Raw genomic sequence first — 25,337 nt, 5'->3', positions numbered from 1 at the left:
TAATTGTGGGGCATTGGGCAAATTACTTGTTTCCTGGAAATAATAGCTATAATGACAATAGAACATGTTGCATAGTTAACCGAGGAGACTTAATAATATAGTATATGCCTTGTGCTTAAAAGGTGCCTGACATGGGTAAGTGAGCACTGCATAAATGTGAGCTATAGAATTATTGAAACTTTCTAAGCCTCAGTTTTTTCCCTTGTAAAATGTATTCAATGCTACTTTCTTATCAGTGAGCGACTACTGCATAACAATTCATCCCAAAATTCAGCGGCTTAAAATAACAATGATTTACTATTATAATTCACATATTTGTATGTCAACAGGAAGCTTGTTTATGTTTCTGTGTCTGCAGCACTGTTCTACATGTCTCTCAACCTCCTACTGGAGCCAATAGACTTGCACAGGCACATCATTTTCATGGAGATGGCAAAATAGTGAGAGGACAGGCCCCCTCTGCTTGTATCATGTCAGCTGGCAATTCTAGTGGCCAAAGAAAGTCACATTGCTGAACTCAGAATCAAGGAATAGGAAAGTACACCACACTTCTTTGAAATGAAAAGCCACATTGCAAAACCTGTGGATAAAGAGATAGTTAAGAATTGAGGCATTAATGTAGTCTTCTGTAACTGCAAAACAATATTATTTTTGTGTAACATATGCCTAGCACATTGCTGATTTTCAATAACTATGTCTGTTTCCCTTCATCAATAAATGTTGGATAAGTGACTCTGACTTTAAGAATAAAAATAAGTTGGCTCCAGAAATTTTAATATAACCTTGCTCATTATGAATTTTAGCATGTTATATAATATAGCAACTAATCAACAATTTGGTAGGGGTTCAAATTGCTGTTGGGAATGTAAATCAATATAATCTTTCCAGAAAGCAATTTGATAATATGTATCAAATGCCTTAATAATGTATACCATTTGACCCAGAAATTTCCATTATAGCAAATCTACCCCAAAGAAATAAGAGAGATATAATAGAGATAAGCAAGATGGTGTCATATAATGAGGAGCAGAATTTAGTTCATCCTCTATGGCAGCTAGTAAATAGTGAGGAACTGTATGGAACAACTGTTTGGGGGACTTCAGTGACCAGACACACATCGTACACCAGTCTCAAACAGCGGAACATCTGAGATTCCACACAGAACTGTAAGTCTCCCAAGTCCTGGAGGTTGGTTCCTCTCCCCCCGGGCACAGCAGGCTTGTTCTCTGAGAGAATGAGAAGCCTGCCCACTGGGACCAGCCACCTCATCAGGTGCCATGAATAGCCGCTTCACCCTGCACCATCTTTTTCTGAGGTAACCACTGTTGGGGAGAGGCCGGGTTGAGGGGAAGAGGTGGTTTAACAGCGTCATCTGTTAGTAAGCCTCAAGTAGAATTGCATCCCCTTCATGATGCAAACCAATCTGGGCCTTGGTTTGGCCAGTAATTAGTGACAAACCAAGAGCAAAAGGCAAACCCAAGCAAATGCAAAACCTTAGGTGAGTCAAGGAAATCAACTTGCAAAATAACCTCATCAAATACACTATCTGACTTTAAAATAACACTACCTGACTTTAAAGCATATTATGAAGCTACAGTGATCAAAACAGCATGGTACCGGCATAAAGACAGATATACTGACCAATGGAATTGAATTAAGTGTTCAGAAATAGACCCTTTCATTTATGGACAATTGGTCTTTGATAAAGTGGTCAAGCCAACCCATCTGGGAAAGAGCAGCTTCTTCAATAAATGGTACTTGGAGGACTGGATATCCATATGCAAAAGAATGAAAGAGGATCCATATCTCATATCCTATACAAAAATTAATTCAAAATACATCAAAGATCTAAATATTAGAGCTAAGACTATAAAGCTTTTAGAAAGAAATGTAGGGAGATATCTTATAAATCTTGTAATAAGAGGTAGTTTCCTAGACCTTACACCCAAAGCACAAGCTTTGAAAACAGAAATAGATAAATGGGAACTCCTCAAAATTAAACACTTCTGTGCATCAAAGAACTTTGTCAGGAAGATTAGAAGGCAGCCTACACAATGGGAGACAATATTTGGAAACCACATATCAGATAAGAATTTCAAATCTAGAATATATAAAGATATTCTTCAACACAACAACCAAAAGACAAACAACCCTTTTTTAAAATGGGCAAAAGACATGAACAGATACTTCTCAGAAGAAGAAATACAAATGGCTAAAAGGCACAAGAAAAGATGCTCAACTTCCCTGGCTATTAGGGAAATGCAATCAAAATCACAATAAGGTATCATCTGACACCCACCAGAATGACCATTATCAAAAAAACAGAAAATGACAAGTGCTGGAGAGGATGTGGAGAAAGAGATACACTTATCCACTACTGGTGAGAAAGGAAATGGTACAACCACTCTGAAAGTCAGTTTGCTGGTTCCTCAGGAAGCTAAGTATAGAATTGCCATATGATCCAGCAATCCCATTATTAGATATATATTCAGAGGAACTGAAGGCAAGGACACAAACAGACATTTGCACTCCAATGTTCATAGCAGCATTATTTACTATTGCCATGCAGGAGACCCAGGTTTGATTCCTAACCCATGCACTTACTAAAAACAAAACAAACAAGCAAAGAAAAAAAGAAAAATCAAATACACAAAAATTCAAAAAGTGGTGTTGCAATAAGGGGATACTCACATGGAAAAAGAATGAAATGTGACCCCGCCATACAGCATACAAAGAGAGAGAAAGAGAGAGAGAGAGAGAGAGAGAGAGAGAGAGAGAGAGAGAGAAAGGAATATATAAATCTGGCAAGTAAAAACTAAAAGGATAAGATGGTAGATTCAAGAACTGTCTTTACAGTAATAACTTTGAACATTAATGGATTAAACTCACCAGTTAAAAGATACAGATTGGCTGAATGGATTGAAAATATGATCCATCTTATAAGCAGCTTATAAGAGATATGTTGCTTATAAGAGACTCATCTTAGATGCAAGGTTATAAATAGATTGAAGGTGAAAGGAGGGAAGAGGATCTTCTATGCAAGCTGTAATCAAAAGAAAGCAGGAGTAGCTATACTAACATCATATAAAATAGACTTCAAATGTAAAGATGTCATAAGAGACAAGGAAGAACATTACATATTAGTAAAAGTGACAATTCATGAAGAAGAAATAACAGTCATAAATGCTTATGCTTCTAATCAAAGAACTCCGAAGTACATGAGGAAATGTTTGCAAAACTGAAGAAAGCAACAGACATTTCAGCAATCCTAGTGGGGGACTTCGATACACCAGTGTCCTATATACACAGAACAACCAGAGAGGGGATCAACAAGGAAATAGAGAACTTAATGTGATAAATGAATTGAACCTGACAGAGATATATGGATTTTACACTCCAAATACTTGCAGAGTTTTCCAGGGTAGATCATATGTTGGGACACAAAACAGGTCGTTATAAACTTAATGATTGAAATTATTCAAAGCACTTTCTCTGACCACAATGGAATGAAAATGGAAATTAGTAACCACCAGAACCAGAACTTCCACAAATATATGGAGATTAAATAATACACATTTAAACCATTAGTGGATCAAGGAAGAAATTGCTGGAGAAATAGGTAAATATCTGGAGATGAGTAAAAATGAGAATACAACATATCAGAATTTATGGGATGCAGCAAAGACAGTGGTGAGAGGGAAATTTATTGCCCTAAATGCCTATATTAAAAAAAAAAAGAAAGCACAAAACTATAGAACTTAATGGCTCATCTGGGGATACTACAGAAAGAATAACAAACTAACCCCAAAGCAAATAGACGAGAAATACCAAAGAATAGAACATAAATAAATGAACTGGAGAACAAAAAAACATAGAAAGAATCAACAAGACCAAAAGTTGGTTCTTTGAGAAAATCAAGAAAATTGAGAGACCCCTACCCAGGGGCTAACAGAGAAAAAGGGAGAGTGTGCAAATAAAACAAGAAATGAGAAGGTGTTGTTACTATTGATCAAATCGAAAGGAAAAAAAATTCATAGGAGGATACTATGAACAACTATATGCCAACAAACTAGACAACCTAGATGAAATGGAAAAAATTCCTAGAAACACATGAACCACCTACACTGACTTGGGAGGAAATAGAAGATTCAACAACAATTGCATGTAAAGAGATTTGATCTGTTATAAAGAATCCTACAAAGAAAAGCCCAGGGTCACATGGCTTCACAGGGGAATTTCATTAAACATTTCAGAAAGAACTAACACAAAGCCTACTCAAACACTTCCAAAAAGTTGAGGGAAAAGGAATGCTATCTAACTGTTTTATGAAGCTCTAATACCAAAACTGGATGGAGCTGCTACAGATCAATCTCCCCAGTGAACATAGATGCAAAAATTCTCAACAAAACACTAGCAAATTGAATCTAATCATACATTAAAAGAACTGTACACCACGATCAATTGGAGTTTATACGAGGAGTACGAGTATGGTTTGACATAAGAAAATCAATCAATATAATACAGCACATCAAAGAACCAAAAGGGAAACTCACATGATCATATCAATTGATGCCGAGAAAGCATTTGTCAAAATTCATCATCTTTTCTGATAAAAATACTTCAAAAGGTAGGAGTCAAAGGAAACTTTCTCAATATTTTAAAGGGCACCTATGAAAAACCCATAGCCAACATCATACTCAATGGTGAGAGATTGAAAACATTTCCCCGAAGATCAGGAACAAGATAAGGATACCCATTGTCACCACTATTATTCAACATTGTACTAGAAGTCCTAGTTGGAGCCATTAGACGGGAGAAATAAATAAAAGGCATCCAAATATGAAAGGAAGAAGTAGAACTTTCATTATTTGCAGATACCATGATCCTATACTTGGAAAACCCTGAGAAATGTATGACAGAGCTACTTGAGCTAATAAACAAATTCAGCAAAGTGGCAGGGTACAAGATTGATGTAAAAAATCAATAATGCTTCTGCACACAAGTAATGACCTAACTGAGGAGACAAGGAGAGGATTCCATTCAAAATAGCAACTAAAAGAATCAATATTTAGAAAGAAGCTTAACCAGAGATGTTAGGGACCTGTACATAGAAAACTACAAAACACTGTTAAAAGAAATCAGAGAAGATCTAAATAGATAGAATGACATTCCATGCACATTGATAGGAAGGTTGAATGTCTTCAAGATATCAGTTCTCCCCTTTATTTATCTATAGATTCAATGCAATACCAACCAAAATTCCTACAACCTACTTTGAAGACTTGGAGAAGCTTGTTACCAAATTTATTTAGGAAGGGAAGAGAACTCAAATAGCTAAAGATAACCTAAAAAGGAAGAAAGAAGTGGAAGGACTAACACTTCATGACTTTAAAATTTATTATAAAGCCTCAGTGATCAAAACAGCATGGTATTGTTACGAAGATAGAAGTATTGATCAATGGAAATGAATTGAGAGTATGGAGACAGACCACCAAATCTATGGTCAATTGATCTTTGACAAGGCCTTCACATTCACTGAACTGGGACAGAATGGTCTTTTCAATAAATGGGCACTGGAGAGCTGGATATCAATAGCCAGAAGAATGAAAGAGGACACCTTACACCCTATAAAAAATTAATTTAAAATGGATCAAAGATGTAAATGTGGAAATCAGAAGGAAAGATATACGATAAAGACTGAGATGGTTGATAATCTAGGAATGCCTAGAGTGTATAATGATAGTGACTAAATGTACAAATTTAAAAATGTTTTTGCATGAGGAAGAACAAAGGATTGTCAATACTGCAGGGTGTTGAAAATAGACGGTAATTAATATTTTAAAATTTTAACTTACATGTGAGACTAAAGCAAAAAATGTTTATGTGGTACAAAATTTATATTTTGACAAGTGCAGTTCCTAATATAACTTATGTAGACAGCTTAATTGAACACTGTAAGTACATGGAACCTTGGGTAGAGCATGAGATTTTGTAGGTTTGTGCAGAGCATGCGCCAATAAATCCCAGAGTGATTTGAACAGTGAATAAAAAAGTATTTGCAAAGTCCCCTTGGGGAAATGGTGAGAAAGGGGGGATGTTCAACTTCCCCAAGTGGAGAATTTAATAATATTATCATTTGGGATTTAAAGTACATGTGCAATTAAAATATGTGACAGAAATGATCCAAAAGAAGGAGGGATAAATTGAGTTAAACTGTTCTAAGGTCCTTACAAAATTGAAGAAATCATGGGAGTTCTAAAAATGTCAAGGAGCATCATAGAGGGAAAACATATCACAAGGAATGAGATAGATTTAAATCCAAAGATACCAGTAATCACACTATATAAATGAGCTAAATACTCCATTCAAAGACAAAGATAGTCATCCTCAATTAAGGAGGCTCACTACAAGAAAGCAAAATAACAACCAAATGGAAGCTGGTACAACTGTACTAGTATCAGATAAAGAGTGTTAAAAGGCCAAGAAACATAACTGGAGATAGAGAGGGCCATTTCATTATGACAAAACATAGCAGGAAGTTATAATAATGCTAGTAACAAAAAAATGGTAACCAACCCGAATGCCCAACAACAGGAGAATGATTCAATATTTATGACTTTAATATGATGGCATCATATGAAGTCATTTAAAACCATGCTTTTGAAAAACTACATGGGAGAATACTCATGATATAATTTTAAGTGAAAAAAGGGATAAATTTGTAAACACATTCATATATGTAAATTTGGGGGTGTGCAAAGAAAAACTAATAGGACGTATGCCAACATGTTTCAGTGGTTCTCTCTGGGGAATGATAACGTGGAATGGGACAATCTGAGCTTTTCCCTGTGACTTACAAATAAATCTTGTGCTTGAGGTCAGATGTGTTAGCCTGGTTCCTATGATGGATGATGAATGTAGGCCAACTCCTTTCTTGGGATGTCTTGTCATAAAACACACCTCCTAGCAGATTAGCGGTCTGCCCAAACATTCCTTCTCCTTTTGCTCTGAGCATATGTAAACATTCATGGAGTCAGCTTGGTCAAGTGTGCCCTTTTTATGGCACCTGGCTCATCCCTGCTGCAATATCTATTCCTAGCGGGGAGGGAGCAGGGTCCTTCACTTGTGGCAAAAGAGAGATGTACACATACATCTGGCTGCATAGGTGGCAGCAGGAGGCCCACTGGCCAAGGGGGACCAGTGCCCACTGTTGCAGCTGGCTTGGCCTTGTGTCTTCTCTATGTGAATAAAGCGTTGTTCCATCCAGTGCCTGTGCGGGCTGTGCTTTTGCTGGCGACACCTGCAAACCATGGAGTGGACTGACATACTAGGACTCCTCCCCTGGCAGGACAGAGGTTAGAGCTTATTTTTATTTTACCCTTCCTTTTTCATAGCTTCTAAATTCTCTACAATTAACTCATAATTCATCTTTTTTTTCTTTTAATCAGGGACAACATTATTTAAAGAGGTTTATGGATGCCATAATAATTAAAAGCTGGAAAAGGCCTCCCTTGCCTGAACAAAGTTTTTACATACACAGAAGCATGGAAACATGATGAAACAATTTCTTTGTTTTCCCAAGGGGATGTTGTAGACAGATGCCGTAGGTGGAGGCTTGGCAGGCAATAATGGCTTGGACATGGGTCCCCAGGAAACCCAACCTGCTCATGCTGCAAATTTTGGGAGCTCTGCAAGGGTTCAAGATGTGCAAGTTTGGAAATAAAAAATTTTTGAAAAATCTTCTGTGCCCTCTTTGTTCAAGCAGTAGAAATATGTTTACAGTGAAAAGTAAAAAATGCTATCAGCTAAAGCAAAGCAATTTAAAAGTACCCTGAATTTCACCAAACTACCCTGAATTTCACCATTCAGAAAGCACCACAGTTAGCCATTTGCTGTATCACCCTTCAAATTGCTATTCTGCATAGGTACACTCAATACCCAAAGTGAGGTCGTACAGTGCACATTGTTTTATGACTGCTTTTTTCACTTACCAATAGGTCATGAGCATCTTGGAAAACAGTCTTTGGAAAGTGACAGCAGTTCCCATGAGAATCACAATTAGATTGGAATAAGCGAGCTGACTCATCTGTCTTGGCCGAAATCACCTTCCTTTAAGTGCCTTAGAGATGAACACAAACATTTTAAATTATGATTTTCTATTTTTAATAAGTTCATGATTTTCTTTGTTGCCATGGGTTGCATGTTTTTATTTTGTTCAGGATTAAGATATTTTATTCCCTTGAGGTGGGTCTAATTATATCAGCAATGTGAGCTAATTGCTCATTCTTTCAGATCATAAGGAAATTATTTCACAGAGGTTAAAGAGATTTTAGCAATGATTTAGCCCAATCCCTTTATTTTATGGGTCAGAAAATTGAGGTCCAGATAGATGGTGAGACTGGACTTGGGCCACAATGCTGGCAATGGCACATCTTAAGATCCCAGAAATGGTTTGCACATTTTCCAAATGCCTTACTTACGGGAATAGCATAACAACAACACTGCAACACAATAGGGGGCCCTGGTGGGGACATCGAGTCAATGGTCACATCAGCTGTATTCCTCTCCCTTTTGCATGTGTGCCCAGGTAACCCCCATATTAATTCCAGCCATGTGAGCTGATGACAGAAGAGGATCCCTGGAGCTGTGGTGGGGTCTAGTAAGGTTTAGGCCAGAGAAGGACAGTGAAGGAGAACTAGAATAAAATCATGCTAAGGAGGGGGTGATGAGAGTCAAAATGGAGAAGGCAAATAATTGTCAGATCTATGTATAAGCAAAGGACTAGCAAACCAAAGGTCAGGAGCCTGTTAACCTCAGAAACAGAGTGGGAGGTGAGGAGAAAGGCAAGGCCAGGGCGGAAGGGTCCAGGAGGCTGGGACCACTTTCCACAGCAGTGGTTCTCAAGAAGAGGTCTGGATAGCTGCATCAACATCACCTGAGAACTGGGATCCCACCTAGGGCTATTGAATCAAAAGCTCTGGTGCATAGGAATTATCTGTTTTGCTTTGTTTTAAACAAGCCTATTGTGTGATTTTCATGTACTCCTGCATTTGAGAATCACTGGTCTAATGCAGTGATTCTCCACTCCTGGAGCTGCATACTAAAAAAAATCCATATCTGGGTCCACTACCTAAGAATTCTGATGGACGGGTCTGGGAGTGGGATCATGGGTATCTTTTTTCCCAGAGCTCCCAGGTGATTCTAATGTGCTTTCAGGGACGGTTAAGACCCATTGATATAGGGGAACAAGACAGGGTCGAGCTGACCCCTTGTGGGTTTCCACTGGGCTCTCTCTGGCGTGACTTTCAGCTGGTACTGCTAAGGAGGCACGGGTGTCCCGGGGAGTAATTGCTCATCCAGAAGCTTCTATCTGAGGTTCCTGGACTTTTCTGTGTCTACTTTCTTCCAACCCGCCTTCAAAAGAGCTACATAAAAATGAACAATTTCTCTTTACAAACAAGAAAGTAATCCCGAAATGAAAAAGAGTCTCATGTTTCTCAAGTTTCTTCATCAATGTCTTCCTGGTGCATTATCTTTCACTTCCTTTCAGGGCTTATATATAGCATCATGGAGAGAGAATGAGTAGCCAGGGTGTGAGGGGGACAACTTCCCGGAAGACAGATTTAATTCTTATTGCATGAATGTCAGGTAAAAGTTTAAACTGAAATCAACCATGTAAATTATAAGTTGTAAGTTATGACGTTATTTGATCTGCAACAATGTAAAAATCACAAACTTTTTCATCAAGGTAAATAATATAAATGAAGAAAATCTGGAAACACTTTGGTATGGCTCAGTGTCAAGGACACTGAGTCCATGCAACTCCACCCAGCTGGTGCCGACTGCCGGTACGTGCTTGTTTGTTCTCATCAACCTGCACACAGGTTTTATAATTGTTTGGTACACAAATATCTTGCACTCCTTCAGCATTTTGATTTTCAATAGTGGTTGATTGGAATTTGAGTTTCTTGTAATTATTTGAAACTTCTGTGAAAACAGAAGTCTATCTTTTTCCCCTAACAATCTCTGAGTGTATCTACATCTTCAGCAGCATTCACACTTATCTATTCCTTTTTCTCTTTCTCTTGATCTGTCTAGCTCTCTCCTTCCACTCTCCCTCTCTTCTTTCCACCTGACCCAGAATCTCTAAAGAGGTTCAACAGGCAGCGTAAGTGTTACAGGGTTAGGGGAGGCAATTGTACCCCAGGAGATGCATGTTCAGAACAAAGGACAGCAGCCCACGTGTTCTGCTACAGAAACCCCACTGCCCCATTTGATCACAGAACATCAACGCTCTGGGTCTCCATTTGTTCTTGCCAGTGCATCTTGTTTCCATGCCAGTCCTAGGCTTAAGTTTGCTGTCATCTCTGGGGATCCCAAGAAAGCAACTTCCTCTTCTGTCTGAACCTCAGAGAGCAGTTTCAGTTGCTCTGTTAATTTCTAAGCCTCCTGAACTATCCCATTTGCCTTCAGAAGTGTGTCTTCTTTGTTGTTGCTTTTATAATTTTTTCTGGGAGTCAATTGCTCCAGCTTATCCACTGTCAACCAGTCCTTGTCAGTCCTGTATGATTTTCTTTTCTAGTTCTGAACTAGAATGTTCAACAAATACTTATTGTACTTCACTATACGCCTGGTCCTGTGCCTGCTTCAAGGGACACAGTCCAATGCTGAGTAAGAAAGACATGGTTCCTGCCATTGTGGCAATCACTGCCCCATGAGGGTCTATTAACAGACGATCTGATAGGCAAATACAACACAGGATTTGAGGGGCTCAGAGAGGTATTCCTAAAGGACGTCTAGTTAAACTTAGAGTTGAAGAGTAAGTAAGAACTGGACATAGGAAGGGAGTTGGAGGTGATGGTAGTAATGAAGAGTCAGGAAGAAGTAACACTGCTAATGAGCCAGAGCAAAGAGATTGTAAGGAAATGAAAAAAAAATTGTATGGCTGGAGCACAAGATAAAAATGGTGAGCAACGAGGCTATAGAAGCAGGCAGGGGTCCTTCACCCTTGCCCTTCATGTCACCCTTTTCATTAGTTATCTATTGCTGCATAACAAATTGCCCCCAAACTTAGCCACTTAAAACAACAAACATTTATGATTTCACAGTTCCTGTGGGTCAGAAATCTGGGTGCGGCTTAACTGGGAGCCTCTGACTCAGGTATTTTTGTCTCACATGGTTGTTCTCAGGTTGTTGGGCCAGGGTCTACTGTTTCTTCCAACCTGTGATTGATATAAGAAAATAGATGACAAAATGAATTGTCAGAGAACCAGGATTTTAAAAAATTCAAGTGGAAATTCTAGAATTGGAAAATACAATCAGCTTTCATCTGAAAGCTTGACTGGGGAAGGACTGACCTCCAAGCCAACTCACGTAGCTGTTGGGAAGCCTCAGTTCCTCTGCCTATCATGGTCCTCTCTTAGCATGGGCAGGTCACAGCTAGCTTCCTAGGGCAAGGGCTCTAGAGAGAAATGGAGAGGGCCAGCATGACAGAAGTCACAGTCTTTTTGAAACCTAATCTTGGAAGTGACCTCACCTCTCTTCTGTTATATTATTCATTCGGTTTCAGTCCACATTCAAGGAAAAGGTATTATACAAGGATGTGAGTACAAGAAGGCAGGGGCAATTGGGCTCATCTTAGAGAGTGCCTACCACACAGTTCTTGTATATGAGTCCATATGGATGGCACAGACCTTAGGGAAACGTTGGCTTGTTAACAATCTCGTTCATCCCACATATCCTTGTATTGCTTCCTCCCTTGCAGCAAAAGATCCTCAAATCCTAACATTCATGTTCACTTCTGGGGTCAACCTAAAACAATATGGGGAAGAAAGTTTTTTTTGATAATATTCTATTCTTTGCTTTATCAATAATATTCCTGCTACTTTGTACAGTCTGCATTATGGTCCCAGAGCTGTAGTATTTTGAGTTGCTCTAACACTTCTCAGTTACATGCAGTACTTTGAAATATTTACCTTCTTTACCTAAATACTTTCTCTTTCTGTATTTAAAAATATTATCACTCCCCTGTTTTCACTCTTTCAAGATGTGTCACTTTTTCTGTGAAAAAATTTTTTTCAACATCCAAAGATGCATTTTTTCGTATTTTCTTATGAATAATTTTTAAACAAAATTTTGGTGCAATTTAAAAAATTTTTTTATTGATACAACAATGTACAACACATACATTCTTAACAAACATTCCGTACATGGTGTACAATCAGTCACTAACAATATCATCATATAATTGTGAGTGATCATTTTTTAGAACATTGCATCACTCCAGAAAAAGCAATAAAAAGAAAAAAGAAGAAACTCATATACCATACCCCTTACCCCTGCCTCTCATTGACCACTAGTATTTCCATCTATCCAATATATATATATATTAATTTTAACAATTGTTCCCCCTATTTTTATTTATTTTTAATCCATATGTTTTAAAAAGGTGTATCCTGCTGTTGTGGGGTATAATGTTCTATAAATATCTGTTAAGTCTAGTTATTTATTGTATTATTCAAATTCTCTCTTCTTTATTGATAATCTGTCTAGATGTTCTGTCCATTGATTAGAGGGGGGAATTGAAGTCTCCAGTTATTATGGTAAATGTGTCGATTTCTCTTTTCAGTATTTGCCTCATGTATTTTGGAGCACTCTGGCTCAGTGCATAAATACTTATGATTGTTATGTCTTCTTGTTGAATTGTTCCTTTTATTAATACATAGTGTCCTTCTTTGTCTCCTTTAATTGCTTTACGTTTGAAGTCTAATTTTTGGATACTTAGTGTAGCTACTCCTCCTCTTTTCTGATTGTTGTTTGCATGAAATATCCCAACCTTTCACCTTCAACCTATATTTATCCTTGGATCTAAAATGTGTCTCCTGTAGACAGCATATAGATGGATCCTGTTTTTTAATCCATTCTGCCAGTCTATGTCTTTTGATTGGGGAGTTTAATCCATTAACATTTAGTGTTATTACTGTAAGGGTAGTACTTTCTTTTACCATTTTGCCTTTTTTGATTTTACATGCCATATCTAATTTTTCATCTTTTTACCTTTACTGATAGTCTTCATTTCTACCCTCTTCTCCACACCTCTCTCTCCTGTCTTCCTAGCTGTCTCTAGTGCCCCCGTCAGTATTTCTTGCAGAGCTGGTCTCTTGGTCACAAATTCTCTTTGTGATTTTTTTGTCTGAAAATGCTATAATTTCCCCCTCATTTTTGAAGGACAATTTTGCTGGATATAGAATTCTTGGTTGGCAGTTTTTCTCTTTTAGTATCTTAAATATATCTTAGCACTATCTTCTTGCCTCCTTGGTTTCTGCTGAGAAATCTATGCATAGTCTTATTGGGCTTCCCTTGTACATGATGGATTGCTTTTCTCTTGCTGCTTTCAAAATTCTTTCTCTTTGACATCTGACATTCTGATTAGTAAGTGTCTTGGAGTATGTGTATTTGAATCTATTCTGTCTGGGGTATGCTGCACTTCTTGGATCTGTAATTTTGTCTTTCATAAGAGTTGGGAAATTTTCAGTCATAATTTCCTCTATGAGTTTTTCTCCTCCTTTTCCCTTCTGGGACACCCACCACATGTATATTTGTGCTGTTCATGTTGTCATTCAATTCCCTGAGTCCCTGCTCATATTTTTCCATTCTTTTCCCCATATTTTCTTTTGCTTGTCAAATTTCACGTCCCATCCTCCAGTTCACTAATCCTATCTTCTGCCTCTTGAAATCTAACATTGTAGGTTTCCATTTATTTTTTATCTCTTCTGCTGTGCCTTTCATTCTCATAAGTTCTGTGATTTGTTTTTCAGACTTTCTATTTCTTCTTTTTGTTCATCCCTTGCCTTCTTTATATCCTCCCTCAGTTCACTGATTTGATTTTTGATGAGATTTTCCATGTCTGTTTGAACATCCTGAATTAATTACTTCAACTCCTGTATCTCATTTGAATTGTTCGTTTGTTCTTTTGATTGGGCCATATCTTCAATTTTCCTAGTATGATTCATTATTTTTTGCTGGTGTCTAGACATTTAATTTCCTTAATTAGCTTATTCTGGGGATCGTTTTCACTTTTTTACCTAGGATTTTCTTGCTGGATGGCTTTTTGTCTATCTGTTCTTTGACATTCATTCAGCTTATTCTAGACCTCTAGCATAGGTTTTGTTTAACAGATCAATTCTTGTTTTCTAGTTTCTTGCCCTGCTTATATGGTGCCTTTTTTTCCTTAGAAGGGTCTACTTAGGTATTATAGACCCCAGTCAGATTTTCCCGGGCCAGACTAGCCTCCTCTCAGGAGGAAAGAGTCACCTGCATCAGTTTTCTCTGAAGGTGAGACCCAGCAGGTTGAAAGGCTGTCCTATGAAGCCTCTAGACTCTGTGTTTTTCCTATCCTGCTTAGTATGTGGCTTTGTCTGCCTACACATCCCACCAGCATAAAGTGATGTGGTGCCTTTAACTTTGGCAGACTCTCCCTGCTGGGGGCATGGTATAGACAGAACAGAGGTTGTAAACTGGCTTTAATTGCTTCAGTTTTCCAAACCCTTGGGTCTAAATTCCTTGAGGGAGGGATTCCACCTGAACTGGGCCCCACGCCTCTCCTGGGGAAGGCACAGCCACCAGGGAATTACTTCCTTTTTACCTGACCAGCCTCTTTGTCTTTCAGGCAAGCTTAATTCCGCCCTTACCTGGGGCGGTTGGAGCCTGAGAAGCCTTGTAGTTGTATCCAAAGAGTAGTCAAGCCATAGAAATACAGCCACAAAAGAGAAAAAAACCCTTTGCAGAGCAGGACTCCCATACCTTGGGTTTGCTGATCAAGAGCTTAAGCTCTATGTATCTCTAGATCCTATGTATCCCCTCCTTTCCTTCAGGCCCCAGACCCTTTCAAGCATTTTATGCTTGAAAAAAAAACTCTCTGTTTTTTTTGTTTTCCATCAGCCCTGACCTCTCTGTGCTAAGACAAAACCAGCAACCGCAGCTTTTTCTCAAGGTTCAGCTGAGCTGGGGGTCTATCTTTCGTAGTCAGAATTTGTTAATTAATTCCACAATTGGAGCTTGGTTGAGCTCAGCCCCTTGCCGTTAGTAAACTCTCTTTCCTTTCCCCTCTGGGAACCAGAGGGAGGGGTGCCAGCCTCCATGGCTTGGGGGACTCATGATTCTGGGTGGGATGGCAGCTGGTCCAGCTTGTCCAGTCTGGTGCACGCTGTATGTCTGGTCACCAATGTGGCCCCAGCAGTTGTTCTGTACTGTTTCTGGCTATTTACTAGCTGCTGTGCAGGATGAACTAAATTCCAAGCTTCACTAAGCTGCCATTTTGGACCCAATCCCAATGTGTCACTTTTTGATACATGAAAACTAGCCAAACTTCTAAAAAGAATAAGCAAACAAGGCTCAGGAGCTGTGTTGGTCAGGGTTCTCTAGAGAAGCAGAACCAATAGGAGAGATCTGTAAATATGAGATTTATAAAGTTGTCTCACGCAACTGTGGGAATGGAAGAGTCCAAAATTGTAGGGCAGGCTGTGAAGCTGGTGGGTCCAATGAAAGTCTGGATGAACTTCACAGAAGAGGCCCAATGGCTGAAAAGGCACTGAAAGAGTCTCCCTTCTTCCTTAGACTCCTTCAACTAATTGGATTATCTCATTATGGGAGGCATACCTTAGTTGATCGCAGATGTAATCAGCCACAGATGAATCAACTGACTGATGATTTAATACACCTGCCTTCCAGTTTAACAACCAGCCATGAGATATCCTTGCAGCAATGGTCAGGCCAGTGTTTGCCTGACCAGACAACTGGGCATCATCATTTAGCTAAGTTGACACCAGAACCTAACCATCAAAGCAATACCTGCACAGCAGGGATGCCCCTGCTGTTGGGACACTAGGTCATGTCCTAGGCCTCAAGTACTCTTCCCTGGGCAGCCTGGACAACACTCCCAATACCTGTGGCTCCAGCCTGATGCTCACCAGTGACACCAGGGCCACCATGGACAAGAGACATCCAGATTTTTTCTGGATTTGAAGTGAAAGAAATCCAAATGGAATGACTGTGAATAAAATGGAATTTATTGGCTCATGGAGTACAGAAAGTGCAGGGCTGAGACAATATGCATTCTCTCCATCATTTGTCTTAGCTTCTCTCTACACATTGACTCCATTATTTCCTCACCATTGACCAGCTTCCATCACATAGGAGGAAACATGGGAAGCTTTACAATGGAGATGCCAGGCCAATGAAGGGGAGATATTCTATTTCTCAATTCCAAAACAAAACAAAAATCCCAAAGAAGGACTGTCACTCGATCAAGTGCCTCACCAGGAGCAAACAACTGCATTAAGGATGGGGAGGGTCAGGATCACAAAATACAACAGCAGCTTCTGCGTAATACCAGGGGAAGACAGGAGATAAGGAAATCCTTGAAGAGGTCAGTGGTGATGGAACCCACCAACGGGCCTCACTAGACCATGGGCCTCATAAGCAAACACCTCTTGGCCTAATCTGAGCACTTGAAGCACTCATTATACATATACTATTCCCATGTATTTATACAGGTACATATTCCCATGTCTTTACACAATTCTCCTTTCTCCTATTCTACTAGATGAATTTTCACGTTTTCAATCAATTTAGGTGAGCTCATTCATGTTTTGGATGTTTCTTCTCCAGTATCTCTTTGGTTGTACATATCAAATAGGTGCTTAGATGAATAAAATAGTCTCAGACTATGCAAAATGCTTAAAAAATGGCTTCTTACCTTGATTGCTTTACCCTACCTACACTCCTGGGAATAGGTATTATTGACTATTGTTCCAAACAATCAGACACAAGCAAATCCAACCAATCAGAACCAGAAGAAGTTTCCAGAAAAGAGCCAAAGAGATGGGTAAAGAACAAACTCTGGGACATTAAAATAAAGACTGCTTGTGTAAGCTGAAGGGAACAAAGACCCCAGCATAATTTAATGATGATCATTAAGAGAATTTCACACTGTACAATGTAGGATGTGGAAATTAAAAATTTTAGAGCTCTAGTTCCATTCCTTCATTTACAGATGAAAAAACTGAGCAGCCTGATGGGCTTAGGTGACTGTCCAAGGTCATGTACGTTGTAGGGGGCCAAAGACTCCCTGTATTAGTTAGGGTTCTCTAGAGAAACAGAATCAACAGGGAACACTCGCAAATATAAAATTTATAAAAGTGTTTCATGTGACTGCGGGAACGCAGAATCCAAACTCCGCAGAGTAGGCTGTGAAGCCAATGATTCTGATGGAGGGTCTGGATGAACTCCACAGGAGAGGCTCACCAGCCAAAACAGGAAGAGCCTGTCTCTTCTGAATCCTCCTTATAAGGCTTTTGGTAATTAGATTAAGCATCACTCATTGCAGAAGACACACCCTTTTGGCTGATTACAAATGGAATCAGCTGTGGATGCAGCTGACATGATCATGATTTAATTCTTTGAAATGTCCTCATTGCAACAGACAAGCCAGCACTTGCCCAGAAACTTGGCCAAGTTGACACATGAACCTGACCATGATACTCCCCATAACTTAGACACTAATGATAGTTTCCACAAAGCAATGGCTACATGGAGATATTATTGCTTCGGACATCATCACAAGAAGGAGAATATTATTCCTATGTTCCAACTGAGGAAAGTGAAACTCAAAGATATTGAGTTTGAATGAGTAGGAGTCAGCATTCAAAGCTTTAGCAAAAGCAGAGGGTACTGCAAAATGAGAAATGAGGATTAACACTGTCCAGGCTGTGAGGAATAGGGAAACTGTCACACAGGAGGTGATATCTGAGTGGGTCTTAAAGGATAAGTGGGCGTTTCCCAAAGGGAAAAATGCAAGAGAGCTTTCTAGGCAGTGGAGAACAGTAGGGAGAAAGACACTGAAGTGAGGAAGAGAATATCAAATGGATTTCGGGGCTGAGGAGATGAGCATGGAAAAGGAGACAGGAGTCAGCTCACAAGGGCCTTAAGTCAAGTGAAGTTTTAGATATTCTTTCCTAGAGCAGAACTTCTCATACTGTAATGTACATGAGGATCACCTAGGGATTTTGTTAAAATGTAGATTCTGGATCATTGGGTCTGGGGCAGGACCTGAGAAACGATATTTCTAATAAGCCCCCACGTGATACTGAAGCTGTTGGTTGGAGGAGCACACTGAGTAGCAGAGCTTCAAATCTGTGTTGTCCAAATATGGTAGCCACTGGCCACATATGGCCATTGAGCATTTGAAATGCGGCTAATGAGACTGAAGAGGTATATTTTTTATTTTACTTGATTGTAAGTAATTTAAATTTAAATTTTAAAACTTATACTCAATTCGTTATTGAAAAAATGATTATGTGTATAGATTGACTCGAGCACGTGAAGCTAATTTTTCAATTGCAAATGTTATGAAATCTCAATGCAAATCAATTATTTCCAATAGAAATTTAGCATCTGAATTGAGAAGTGTTATAAGTGTAAAGCCCACGCCTGAATTCAAAGACTTAGTATGAAAAGAACATAAAATAATTCTTTAATTATTTTTATATTGACTGTATGTTAAATGACACTTTGGATATACTGGATTAAACATAAAATGTATCATTGAAATGTTAACCTGTTTCTTTTTACTTCCCAAAGTGTGGTTACTAGAAAATGTAAAATTACATATGTGGCTCACATTTGTGATTCACATTCTTTTTCTACTGGATACAGCATTGCCATAGATGACAAAGGATATTATTGCTCACCTTTCATCTAAGGAGAACTCCTGGGATTTTCTTACTCAAACACAGTTTCTCCATTGGAGAGTTGCTAGCACATGGTGAGTCTCCCCTGTTCTCCAAGCATGGATGTATGAAGGCATGGAGAAATTGTGTGATTGGGCCACTGTCCTCGCTGCTGGGGTAGAATATCTATTTGAAAAGGCCTCATCTTTCCCAGGTCCACCTCTGTCCATGGTCTGCACCTTTCTGGGAAGTGTTATTAATTCTCATTACTTTTTCTACCAGCACAAGAAGACAATGGATGTTTCTTTAAGACACGCAGCTCAGAGAGCTCAGAGTCCAGCCTATCAGAGTTCACCTGTAACCATGACAACTCCATTGATGCAAGTTGCCATGGAACATATTTTAACCTGGATCAGATTTTTCACAAAGAAAGAATGGAAAAACACTCAGCTTTGTCTCAGGGGATTATCAGAGATGGTCTCTCTGGCGATATGCTCTTAGCTGCAACATTCATTTAATTACTTTTGCTTATGATTTCCCTAGGAAGATGTTTCTGCCAGGAGTGATTTCCTGAGAAGGCTGGGGAGTGCTTTCATGGAAGCACTGGTGGTATGGGATCTAAAGGCTCAAATGACTGGACCTGGGTAGAAAATTTTCGCCACATCCCCTCAATTCCATGTTATTTCCACGGCATTAGCGCTAATAGAATAAATTTCAGACGTTCCATTACATGTCATAACAATGCTCAAATGGTAGAATGGAGAGAGGAGTAAAAGATGGATCTGAATCCATGAATGGATTTAAGTCTTGGATCTATAGATCCAAATTCTTAGAAAAGCATGAGAAGACAGAGATACAAGTAAACACTCAAAGAAAAAATGGAAAAAGCTATAATCTTAAATTTAAATAAGAAATATCAAAATCTCATCATTTGTTTCTAAAAGGAAATATGTATGTTAAAGTTCAGTTTGCTAAAAAAGGTCTACTGGTGCTCTAGTTCTTGGATTTTGGTCTCCAAACACCACTTCCCACTAAAAAGAATCAAGACTCCCTGAGAAATGGCTGATCCTAGGCCTGAGATAAGGCATGTACAAGATAATTCTGGGACATCTGGTTGTTCCAGAAATGTAGGAAACTGCCAAACATTAATGGGGTCATAGCAAAGGTATTTAGGGCTCAACATGGTCTTCCACTGACTAAAAATGGGACAATTTAAACCTTAAAAATTAATGCAACTGACAGAAATAATGATTGATTGAATCACAATCCACAATTTTATAATGATACTTAAAGGAAGAAAACTCACAGGTTGGTCACCTGCGAATGTAGCTAAGGTCTCTTTCAAAGTAGGGAAAGAATGGAGGTTTTATTCTGTCTTTCCTGAATGAACTGAAATTTCAGGATAACCCAACAGTTGATGAAAGTTCTTTGTAGAGAGTTCCTACTAGTAAAACCAATTTTACTAGTATAGCAAGTATTTTAGAGTAATGATTTTAGGTAATATCATTAATGGATCATGAAACCATTGGGTGCAATGGTGATAAGGAATTTAAAAAGGGATGGATGGAGTTGACAACACCAGAATCCACTGATCAATCTCACATTACTGAATGTAGAGCAACCCAGGCATTCTGTGCCTACTCACATGATTCAACAGGAAGTATAAAGCACCAGCTTTGAGTTATTTATGGCTAAAAAGCTAACCAGTCTCTGTTTCACCAAGCTTGTTTAATTGAGAAATTTAAAACTAATTTTGTTAGGTGTTATAGTGGCATGAGGTCACTTTTCTTTAAAATGTCCTTAGTTAGAAATGTCTACCAAAGCAATTGGGGATGATGTGACCTGATGTCTGGGATTTGTATTAAAATGCTCCAGCAAAAATATAAATACACACAAAAATTGGAAGATGAAGGGAGACTGACAAAAGATTGATAAAGTAAAAGTAGGTGGTGGGTCCATGAAGGCTTATTTGTGTTATTCTCTGTATTTTACATGCATTGAACATTTTTATAATGAACGAAAATCTAGGCTGCAAGGTTCTAGGAATGAGGAAGTAAGTTATTTGGCCCCAAAAGGAATGAAACACAGCTGCTTCATGAAGCACTAGAGAGCTGTTCACACTCCAGCACCAAACTTCTAGTCCAACTCAGAGAGGGCCATTGGCAGGTCTTCATCACAGTCAATATTCAGAAGTTAATTTTCACTAAGCATATACTTAGCATCTGCAATTTCTATAACACTTCTCTTAGCTATCCTGTCTTCCCTTCTTTCTCTCTCTTTTTTCTATCTCTTTCTTTTCTCCTCCTAGTCTCTCACTGTGTATGTGGACATTGTATCTCAGGTTCACTAAAGACTAGTGTCCAGCATTAGAGAAAACATCTGATGTGCAGGATATTTTAGGTTCGTGGGCTGCTCAAACAAATACCCTGTAATGGTTCTACTGAAACAGTAGGAATTTATTTGCTTAAGGTTTTGAGGCTAAGAGAAAAGTCCAAATCAAGGAGTCATCAAGGTGATGCTTTCTCCCTGAAGACTGTGGCATTCTTGGCCTGACTGCCAGTGATCCTTGGGCCCTACTTTGTCACATGCAAGGCACAAGGCAGCCTCTCCTGGTCTCTCCCTTCTTTTCCAGGTTCTGTTGATGTTCCACTTATGGCTGCTCCCTCTGCGGCTTTCTCTGTCTCTGTCTGAATTTCATTCTGCCAATAAAGGACTCCAGTCATAGGATTAAAACCCATACTAACTGAGGCAGAACACACCTTAACTGAAGTAACCTCATCCAAAAGGTCCTACTTATAATGGGTTCACACCCACAGCAATGGATGAAATTTAAGAACATGTTTTGCTCGGGTATCTATAGCTCCAAATTACCATACAGGGTAATTCAGAGATTATTTAAATGGACCATTTTGACGTGATTTATTTAGCAATGTTTTCTTTTCTGATAACTTGGTAAGTTTATGTTGGATACTGAACATTGTCCAATAATCAACTAACAGTAGCTACTAATCCCAATGAACATTAGATTAACACAGGCCAAAATTATTTGGCTATTGCCAAACAGATGTGTGCATGTATGCCATGCACATGATAACATTAAAGAGAAATCAAAACAAATCATTAGCATAGTGCTAACACTCCCTTTAAAATTTTTCATCTATCCTTAAATAATGACATTAAAATATTTTTAATGTCACCTGTAATTCAAACTCAATGAGATCCCATCATGCCTTCTGAGTTTTTACCAATCCATGTTTCTTTATGGTCAGTGTGGATTCTGGGCTTAAAGTTTCCTAACTTTCTGAAAGCTGTATGAGATTCACTTGCCCTGATTAACCCAGAGTGACCCATTTAATGAACAATCTGATCAAGAGGCATTTGATTTTTAAGTCTTAATTTTTCAGAGGAAAAAAGCCCATTATGTGACTCCATTGAGCAAGTCTGAATTGCACAGCCTTAATGAGTCTCCTAAGAGTTCCATGCGGCCATTTCTTCTCCTTGTACCTTAGGGCCTTTAAGTGAGTGCCCATGGTTTGCTCATGGGCTTATTTCTAAACACTTTTCATTTTGTAGGTATCCATTGTTTTTTCCATCTTTTCTACTTTATCCTTCACTTCCATAAGTTCTGTGATTTGTTTTTTCAGTTTTTCTATTTCTTCTTTTTGTTCAGCCCATGTCTTCTTCATGTCCTCCCTCAATTTATCGATTTCATTTTTGAAGAGGTTTTCCATTTCTGTTCGTATATTCAGCATTAGTTGTCTCAGCTTCTGTATCTCATTTGAAGTATTGGTTTGTTCCTTTGACTGGGCCATATTTTCAATCTTCTGAGCGTGATCCGTTATCTTCTGCTGGCATCTGGGCATTTAGTCAGATTTCCCTGGGTGTCGGACCCAACAAGGTTGTAAGATTTTTCTGTGAAATCTCTGGGTTCTGTTTTTCTTATCCTGCCCAGTAGGTGGTGCTCGTGGCACACGTTTGTCTCACGTGTTTGGAAGGGATCTCCCCGTCACCGTTCTCCGCGGTCTGGGAATTTCTGATCCAATTCTCTCAGTTGGTCCGGGGGACCGCGCGTGGTGGGGGCGTCAGCTGCCGCGGCTTGAGGGGACCCTGTGGCTCCTTTATTAATTCCCCTATTGGTGTTTGGTTGGACCCAGTCCCTGCCACTGTCGGAAATTCCCTCCTCTCCCTGGAGGGGTGTCGGTCGCAGGCCGCAGCAGCCCGGGGAATTTGTCACTGGACCAGGAAGCTGCCTGCGGGGGAGGGGCGCCGGTCACTGGCCGCCGCGGCCTGGGGAATTCGCCACCGGACCAGGAAGCCGCCCGCGGGGGAGGGCCACTGCGGCTTGGGTAGCCCTCTGATCCGAGACTTGTAGCCCGTCCAGGAAGCCGCCCGCAAAAGAGGGGCGCCGGCCAACGCGGCTTGGGAAACTTGCCTCTCCAAGACTCTCAGCCGGCCCGGGAAGGAGGGAGGGAGGTGCTCCAGCCGCCAGCTGCTGCTGCTCGGGGAATCGCGTGCTGCTCAGGGATCTCACCGCAGCAGAGTCTCGCAGTCAGACAAGCCAGTCCAGACTGGGGTACGCTGTGTGTCCATTCCCTGCCGTGGCCCCGGGAGCTGTTCTGCACTGTTTCTGTTCACCTAGTAGTTGCTCTGGAGGAGGAACTAAGACGCACGTACCTTACTAAGCCGCCATCTTGGCCCCCTAAACACTTTTCATTTTGAAATAAGTTAAACATATAGGATAGTTGAAAAAAAATAAGAAAAACTCAGAGAAAGAACTCCAACATAGCCTGCCGGATACAAAGATCCACAAAATGTTAATATTTCGTCACATTTGCCATATCATTTTCTCACTCTCTCTCTCTCTACACACACACGCACACACAGAGAGAGAGAGAGAGAGAGAGAGAGAGAGAGAGAGAACAGAGAGGAGGCTGTATACATCACATTTTTGTTTATTTCTGAAGAACAAATATATTCACTTAGGTAATTACCTTAAGTACATTTATGAAGTTCAAGGAAGTTAACATTGATACAAAGCTTGGAGACTATATTCTAATTTTTTCATATGTCCCAATAATGTTCTTTCCAGATTTTTCTCTTCCATTAATAGATGCCATCCAGGGTCATGTACTGTTTTCATTGTATCTTTAGCTGCTCGTCTTCTTTGTAGTTTGTACAAGCATGTAAAACACGAACATTCCCATGCCAACCACTTCCAAGCCTATCATTTAAGAAGAGTAATCATATTCACAGTGTCGTCCTATGCTCACCACCATCCATCACCAGAACTTTGCCATCACCCCAAACAGAAACCCTATCCCCCTTATACACTAACTCCCCAGTCGCCCCCTGCACCTACTCCTGGTAACCTGTTCTCCATCCTCTTCCTGACTCTGTCAATTTGCACATTCTAACTATCTGAAGATTTGGCAGCATCATATCTAAATATTGAAGGAGACAAAGAAACAAGGATTTATCCTATCATATGTCAGTTAATTATAAAGCTACACTAATTAGGATGCTTAATATTTGACCAAAAATACACAGATAAACCAATAGAACAAAAGAGGCCAGAAATAGGTCAAATATACATAAAAAGGATACGCAACAGAGACGACATTACCCTTCATTAGAAGAAAGGTAAAGTATTCGATAAATAATGCTGGGAACATCAGTAAAGCTTACGGGATTTAAGTAGATTCCCACTGTGTTTGAAAGGATTACGTACTGTGGAAAAAACATGTTTTAATCCTCATCCACCTTGTGGAGGCAACGTTTCTTTTAATCCTTATTCAGCACTGCAGTTTGTGGGCTTGATTAGATTATCTCCATGGAGATGTGACGTGCCCAATTGTGGGTATAGCCCTTCGATTAGAGGGAGATGTGACTCCACCCATTCCAGGTGGGCCTTGATTGTTTACTGGAATCCTTTAAAAGAGGAAGCATTTTTGGAAAGAGCAACAGAGCCACGAGAACCACGAGAGCCCACACAGCCAGAGACCTTGGAGATGAAGAAGGAGAACACTCCTGGGGGAGTTTCATGAAACGAGGAGCCTGGAGAGAAAGCTAGCAGATGTCGCCATGCTCGCCATGTGCCCTTCCAGTTGAGAGAGAAACCAGGAACTTCATCGGCCTTTCTTGAGTGAAGGCAGCCTCTTGCTGCTGCCTTAATTTGGACATTTTTATAGAGTTGCTTTAATTGGGACATTTTCACGGTCTTCGAATTGTAAGCTTGCAACTTAATGAATTCCCCCCTTTAAAAGCCATTCTGTTTCTGATATACCACATTCTGGCAGCTAGCAAACTAGAACACCTACCTAATGCCATATCCAAAAATAATTTATAAGTGGGTTCAAAAAAGAAATGCAAAAAGCCAAAAAGCATAACTTTAAAACTTTTAAAGAAAACAGAGGAAAATATCTTTAGGACTCTGGAATAGGGAATATTTTCTTAAATAAGTAAAAAAATATGAACTATAGAGGAAAATAATGACTTTTTTGTTGTGTGACATTTAAAACCTTCTGTGGCGCTGGTGAAGGAGAAAGGCAGTTTGCTGGTCCAGCCCCAGCGTTGCAGAGCAGAAGGGCAGGCGGAAGCAGAGAGACAACA

General features: G+C 39.6%; 1 long non-coding RNA gene across 1 annotated transcript; it reads right to left on the bottom strand.

Moving 5' to 3' along the window:
* Positions 1-278: 278 nt before the first annotated feature.
* Positions 279-19,072, bottom strand: LOC143657957 (uncharacterized). The gene is made up of 3 exons (XR_013163034.1): positions 18,750-19,072; positions 7,992-8,119; positions 279-580 (listed from the first exon to the last, which is right to left on the bottom strand). It is a non-coding gene; the product is annotated as an uncharacterized LOC143657957 (long non-coding RNA).
* Positions 19,073-25,337: the final 6,265 nt, after the last annotated feature.

The sequence above is a fragment of the Tamandua tetradactyla genome, chromosome 15, assembly GCF_023851605.1.
Source record: "Tamandua tetradactyla isolate mTamTet1 chromosome 15, mTamTet1.pri, whole genome shotgun sequence".
NCBI lineage: Eukaryota > Metazoa > Chordata > Mammalia > Pilosa > Myrmecophagidae > Tamandua > Tamandua tetradactyla.
Note: the sequence above shows the minus strand (reverse complement) of the source record. Positions and strands in the feature narration are given on the sequence as shown.